Raw genomic sequence first — 8,171 nt, 5'->3', positions numbered from 1 at the left:
CATATAGTAATTTCCAGGCTATATCACAAACATATATACAGCAGGTTTAGACCAGGCTATTCACAACATATATACAGCAGCGTTAGTACCAGCTATATCAAACATATATTACAGCAGGTTTAGGACCAGGCTATATCACAACATATATACAGCAGGTTTAGTGACCAGGCTATATCACAACATACATACAGCAGGTTTAGGACCAGGCTATATCACAACATATATACAGCAGTTTAGTACCAGGCTATATCACAAACATATATACAGCAGGTTTAGGACCAGGCTATATCACAACATATATACAGCAGGTTTAGTACCAGGCTATATCACAACAATATATACAGCAGGTTTAGACCAGGCTATTATCAACAACATATATACAGCAGGTTTAGGACCAGGCTATATCACAACATTATATACAGCAGGTTTAGGACCAGGCTATATCAACAACATATATACAGCAGGTTTAGGACCAGGGCTATTATTCACAACATATATACAGCAGGTTTAGGACCAGGCTATATCACAACAATATACAGAGTCACAACCACAGTGTCTGCTTCAGTCACAACCACAGTGTCTGCTTCAGTCACAACCACAGTGTCTGCTCTGAGTCAGAGTCCACAGTGTCTGCCTCAGTCACAACCACAGTGTCTGCTTCAGTCACAACCACAGTGTCTGCTTCAGTCACAGCATTATATGGGACGTGTTCCCCTGAATGCTTTGAAAGCTGATTGTTCTGAGGGTTTTCATTTCACATGTAATACATGTGTGGTGGAGGGCCTTGTTCAAATTCATAGAAGCATTGAGTAATATTTTGGGTTGGATTTGGGGATATTCAATGTTGTTCGACATCTTCTGTCAGTTTATGGGAAGGAATAAGACTGAGTGTCCATTAAAAGAGCATTTTAGAGAAGGTATCATGATATTCTCATCTTAATAAGTCTTATTATCATCATAGGCTTTTAGGTCCATAAACTGGAGCGGTACCATTGCTGACTATGATTGGCTGCAGAGAGTAGCCAATGTTCTGCCACTAATCCTGAGAAGCCTTAGAACGGTTTGTGATGACATGCCTCATTATGACATCACAGAATGCAACGAGGTTAAATATTTTAATTAACTCTAGCTTGTCATTATCGACTGGCTAAGCAATCAAGCAATTGGTTGTTAAAATAATTTAGTAAAATTAAGTATCAGGAGTGATTAAGGTATTCCACAAACAACCACAGGTGCTCTTGGAGGGGAGGTGCTAAGTGGCAATAAAAGGTATTTGTGTTTATAGTTTTTCCACTTTCAATAGGTGTTATAGTGTTGTCTATCAGACTCATTCTATATCACTAGGTTTTATAGTGTTGTCTATCAAACTCATTCTATATCACTAGGTTCTATAGTGTTGTCTATCAGACTCATGCTATATCACTAGGTTCTATAGTTGTCTTTCAGACTCATTCTATATCACTAGGTTTTATAGTGTTGTGTATCAGACTCATTCTATATCACTAGGTTCTATAGTGTTGTCTTTCAGACTCATTCTATATCACTAGGTTTTATAGCGTTGTGTATCAGACTAATCTTTGTTGCCATTTAAAAATAGTGGTTCTGATGAGCACCTGTGATTAGATGGCTCTCCTCCTGATCTTGGTTCTGATTGGTGGAGGTCTGGCAGCACCCCTAAGGAACAGAGGTAGGGGGGAGGAGACTGCCAATCTGGAGCTGATGTCTGACCCTCATCTTGTTAAGGACCACATCAGCCTTTTTGACGATTATGGTGTGAGGCCTATGGCCCCTCGTCTGCCGCCCTACCTCCTACAAAGCCCTTACATACCTAACCTGGAGGACGAATACTACTAGAACCACACTGAAGATACGACCCAGACCAGCTCAGGCCTTACAGTGAAACTCAACATCTCCACTCAAGTCCTCCTGACTTCTGTAGGACATAAGTCTACTGTATTTTGACTGGTATGCCTTAAAAACAGCACTGGTTGTGGAGTAGGGAATAAAGGTGCAGAAAACTAGCACGTGTAACTGTGTTATTACCTTTGCTGTATAAAATTAAGAAACACACAGTCAAGTTTAGACACACCTACTCATTCAAGGGTTTTTCTTAATTTGTTCTACATTGTAGAATAATAGTGAAGGCATCAAAATTATGAAATAACACATATGGAATCATGTAGTAACCAAAAAAGTTAAAACTCTAAAAATATTTTAGATTCTTCAAAGTAATTAACCTGTTTTCCATGATGACAGCTTTGCACACTCACACATAATATGCATTTATACTGACTCTACACACCCACTCCTATACAAACTGCTGCTACTCTATTTATCTTCTATCCTGTTGCCTAGTCACCTGACCCCTATACATATCTACCTCCATCACTCCAGTATCCCTGTCACCTTACCCCTATACAATATCTACCTCCATCACTCCAGTATCCCTGTCACCTTCCCCCTATACATATCTACCCTCCATCACTCAGATCCCTGTCCCCTTACCCCTATACAATATCTACCTCCATCACTCCAGTATCCCTGTCACCTTCCCCTCTATACTTCTACCTCCATCACTCCAGTATCCTGTCCCCTTACCCCATACATATCCTTACCTCCATCACTCCAGTATCCCTGTCTCCTTACCCCTATCATATCTACCTCCATCACTCCAGTATCCTGTCACCTTACCCCTATACGTATCTACCTCCATCCTCCAGTATCCTGTCACCTTCCCCCTATACATATCTACCTCCATCACTCCAGTATCCCTGTCCCTTACCCCTATACATATCTACCTCCATCACTCCAGTATCCCTGCACAATTGGTAATATGGTACTGGAACTGACCCTGTACATAGTATGGTATGGAACTGACCATCCATAAAGCTTCTTACTTTGTGTGTTTTTGTTCTACCTTGTTATTTTTAGTGCTACATGGATATTGATCACTGTATTGTTGGATATGGAGCTGAAAGGCATTTCACTGTATTGTTGGATATGGAGCTGAAAGGCATTTCACTGTATTGTTGGATATGGAGCTGAAAGGCATTTCACTGTATTGTTGGATATGGAGCTGAAAGACATTTCACTGTATTGTTGGATATGGAGCTGAAAGGCATTTCACTTGTATTGTTGGATATGGAGCTGAAAGGCATTTCACTGTATTGTTGGATATGGAGCTGAAAGACATTTCACTGTATTGTTGGATATGGAGCTGAAAGGCATTTCACTGTATTGTTGGATATGGATCTGAAAGACTTTTCACTGTATTGTTGGATATGGACTGAAAGGCATTTCACTGTATTGTTGGATATGGAGCTGAAAGGCATTTCACTGATTGTTGATATGGATCTGAAAGACATTTCACTGTATTGTTGGATATGGAGCTGAAAGACATTTCACTGTATTGTTGGATATGGAAGCTGAAAGGCATTTCACTGTATGTTGGATATGGAGCTGAAAGGCATTTCACTGTATTGTTGGATTATGGAGCTGAAAGACATTTCACTGTATTGTTGGATATGGAGCTGAAAGGCATTTCACTGTATTGTTGGATATGGAGCTGAAGGCATTTCACTGTATTGTTGGATATGGAGCTGAAAGACATTTCACTGTATTGTTGGATATGGAGCTGAAAGGCATTTCACTGTATTGTTGGATATGGATGTGAAAGACATTTCACTGTATTGTTGGATATGGATCTGAAAGGCATTTCACTGTATTGTTGGATATGGAGCTGAAAGGCATTTCACTGTATTGTTGGATATGGATCTGAAAGACATTTCACTGTATTGTTGGATATGGAGCTGAAAGACATTTCACTGTATTGTTGGATATGGATCTGAAAGGCATTTCACTGTATTGTTGGATATGGAGCTGAAAGGCATTTCACTGTATTGTTGGATATGGAGCTGAAAGGCATTTCACTGTATTGTTGGATATGGAGCTGAAAGACATTTCACTGTATTGTTGGATATGGATCTGAAAGGCATTTCACTGTATTGTTGGATATGGAGCTGAAAGGCATTTCACTGTATTGTTGGATATGGATCTGAAAGACATTTCACTGTATTGTTGGATATGGATCTGAAAGACATTTCACTGTATTGTTGGATATGGATCTGAAAGGCATTTCACTGTATTGTTGGATATGGAGCTGAAAGGCATTTCACTGTATTGTTGGATATGGATCTGAAAGGCATTTCACTGTATTGTGGATATGGATCTGAAAGGCATTTCACTGTATTGTTGGATATGGAGCTGAAAGACATTTCACTGTATTGTTGGATATGGAGCTGAAAGACATTTCACTGTACCTGTGTACTGAACATTACTAATACTTCAAACTTAATCCACCTGCGATTCAACTATAAATCTAACCAGTTTAACACCCTTTAATACAACTGTAATCTAACCAGTTTAACACCCTTTAATACAACCGTAATCTGACCAGTTTAACACCCTTTAATACAACTGTAATCTAACCAGTTTAACACCCTTTAATACAACCGTAATCTGACCAGTTTAACACCCCTTAATACAACTGTAATCTGACCAGTTTAACACCCCTTAATACAACTGTAATCCGACCAGTTTAACACCCTTTAATACAACTGTAATCCGACCAGTTTAACACCCCTTAGTACAACTGTAATCCGACCAGTTTAACACCCTTTAATATAACCGTAATCTGACCAGTTTAACACCCCTTAATACAACCGTAATCCGACCAGTTTAACACCCCTTAGTACAACTGTAATCCGACCAGTTTAACACCCCTTAGTACAACTGCATAGTGATGAGTCAGTGCAAGGAGAGAGAGAAAGAGAGCGTGCGAGAGAGAGAGAACGAGAGAGCCGAAGCGAGAGGGGGGACAGTGAGAGAGGAAGATAAGAGAAGCAGAGAGAGAGAGAGAGACAGAGGAAGTTGAAATAAGACAGGTGTTAAAAGTCGAGGAGGGAGAGAAGTTATCAGGCCTCAGTCTGCAGACAGAAAAACTTCACGTCACTAACACACATGGTAGCCAGACGACCAGAGACTGAAATCTTTGAAGTATTTTTTTTTGCTCATGATAAAACTCTTCGCTCTTCAGTCAATCTCTTATACTTCTCTCTGTACCATATGGCTTCACTTATATAAKCCAGCTGGACTCATACTGGGACAACTCAGGATACACAAGTGTCTGGTGAGGTCACAAGTACAGTACTGGTGACAACTCTGGGCAAGGTTTGTGGTGTAGTCAAACGGTTTCACGAGATCATCTATGGAAGAGATTATGTAGCTAGATTAGAGAATCCAGAATGGTCCTCACTTGTCGGTACTTGGAAGGAGAGAAACCTTGTAACCGTTGCTTCTTCCTAAAAGAGCCAAGTGGTTAACATTTGAGTGTTTTTGCTGTATTTAATTGCTAGCTATTCAATCCAAGTGACTTTAGTTCTGATTGGAGCTGCATATCTAGACCAGTAGATAGAAAGTGACAGTCACGGTGTAGAGGGGTAGAAGAGTAGAGAGGTCATACCTTTTCCGCAGGATGATGTGGAACTCTGAACTTCGTAAGCTGGTGACTGATACGTATGGTAACTCAAACTCCTGCAGCTTCCTCACAACTGGAGAGAGAGACAAATGAAGTTGAGTGAAAAGGAGACACTAGAGCGAGAGAGAGACCGTCAACAACAGGAGACACTAGAGAGAGAGAGAGACCGTCAACAACAGGAGACACTAGAGAGAGAGAGACCGTCAACAACAGGAAGACACTAGAGAGAGAGAGAGCCGTCAACAACAGGAGACAGCTTAGAGAGAGAGAGAGACCGTGTCACAACAGGAAGACACTAGAGAGAGAGAGAGAGAACCGTCACAACAGGAGACACGTAGAGAGAGGAGAAGAGATCCGGTCAACACAAGGAGACACTAGAGGAGAGAGAGACGCCGTCAACAACAGGAAGACACTAGAGCGAGAGAGAGACCGTAACAACAGGAGACACTACTAGAGAGGAGAGAGACGTCAACACAGGAGACACTAGAGGAGAGAGAGACCGTCAACAACAGGAGACACTAGAGAGAGAGACGACCGTCAACAACAGGAGACACTAGAGAGAGAGAGAGACCGGTCAACAACAGGAGGACACTAGAGAGAGAGAGAGACCGTCACAACAGGAGACACTGTAGAGAGAGAGAGAGACCCGTCAACAACAGGAAGACACGAGAGAGAGAGAGAGACCGTCAACACAGGAGACCACTAGAGAGAGAGAGACCGTCAACAACAAGGGACACAGGAGAGGAGAGAGACCGTCAACAACAGGAGACACTAGAGAGAGGAGAGAGAGACCGTCCAAAAAGGAGACGACGAGGAGAGAGAGAGAGACCGTCAAAAACAGGAGACACTAGATGGCGAGAAGAGAGACGGTCAACAACAGGAGACACTAGAGAGAGAGGAGAGCCGTCAACAACAGGAGACACTAGAGAGAGAGAGACGTGTCAACAACAGGAGACAACTAGAGAGAGAGAGGAGAACCGTGTGCAACGAACAGGAGACACTAGAGCGAGAGAGAGACGTCACAACAGGAGACACTAGAAGCGAGAGAGGAGACGGTCAACAACAGGAGACACTAGAGAGAGAGAGAGACCGTCAACAACAGGAGACACTAGAGCGAGAGAGAGACCGGTAAACAAGCAGGAAGACACTAGAGAGAGAGAGAGAGAACCGGTCAAACAGGAGACACTAGAGGAGAGAGACCGTCAACAAACAGGAGACACTAGAGCAGAGAGAGACACCGTCAACAAGACTAGGAGCGACTAGAGAGAGCGGAGAGAGACCGTCAACAACAGGGAGGAACACTAGAGGCAAGAGAGAGAGACCGTCAACAACAGGAGACACTAGAGCGAGAGAGAGAGACCGTCAACAACAGGAAGTACACAGAGCAGAGAGAGACCCGTCAACAACATCAGGAGACACTAGAGCGAGGAGAGAACCGTCAACAGGAACGAGGTAACACTAGGAAGACTAGAGAGAGACCGTGCAACAACAGGAGAGCACTAGAGCGAGAGAGAGACCGGTCAACAACAGGAGACACTAGAGGAGAGAGAGAACCGTCAACAACAGGGAGACACTAGAAGCGAGAGAGACCGTCAACAACAGGAGAACACTAGGAGCGAGAGAGACATCCGGTCAAGCAACAGGAGACACTAGAGGAGAGAGAGAGGACCGTCAACAACAGGAGACACTAGAAGGAGGAGAGAGACAGACCGTCAACAACAGGAGAACACTAGAGAGAGAGAGAGACCGTCCAACAACAGGAGACACTAGAGAGAGAGAGACGTCACAACAGGAGACACTAGAGCGAGAGGAGAGAGCCGTCAACAACAGGAGACACTTAGAGCGAGAGAGAGACCGTCAACAACAGGAGACACTAGAGAGAGAGACCGTCAACAACAGGAGACACTAGAGAGAGAGAGAGACGCGTCAACAACAGGAGACACTAGAGCGAGAGAGGACGTCAACAACAGGCAGAACACTAAAGACGAGAGAGGAGAGCCGTCAACAAACAGGAGACCTAGAGAGGAGAGAGACGTCAACAACAGGAAGAGCACTAGAGAGAGAGACCGGTCAAACAAACTAGGAAGACACTAGAGAGTCCGAGAACAGAGAGACGAGAATCCGTAACAACAGGAGACACTGAGAGGAGAGAGAGCCGTCAACAACAGGAGACACTAGAGCGAGGAGAGACCGTCAACAACAAGGAGAGACAACTAGAAAGAGAGAGCACCGTCAACAACAGGAGACACTAGGCGAGAGAGAGAACCGTCAACAACAGGAGAACTAGAGCGAGAGACCGTCAACAACAGTGAGACACTAGAGAGAAGACGCGTCAACAACCAGGAGACACTAGAGAGAGCAGAGAGACCGTCAACAACAGGAGACACTAGAGGAGAGAGAGACCGTCAACAAACAGGAAGAGACACTAGAGAGAGAGAGAGACCCTGCAACAACTAGGAGACACTAGAGCGAGAGAGAACCGTGCAACAACAGGAGACACTGATGAGAGAGCAGAGACGTCAACAACAGGAGACACTAGAGACGAGAGGAGAGACCGTCAACAACAGGAGACACTTAGAGCGAGAGAGACCGTCAACGAGAACAGGAGAACATCTAGAAGAGATGAGAGGACACC

Source organism: Salvelinus sp. IW2-2015, unplaced genomic scaffold (assembly GCF_002910315.2).
Source record: "Salvelinus sp. IW2-2015 unplaced genomic scaffold, ASM291031v2 Un_scaffold1710, whole genome shotgun sequence".
Classification (NCBI taxonomy): Eukaryota; Metazoa; Chordata; class Actinopteri; order Salmoniformes; family Salmonidae; genus Salvelinus; species Salvelinus sp. IW2-2015.
The sequence above is the reverse complement of the archived record's forward strand: the minus strand, read 5'-3'. Positions refer to the sequence as shown.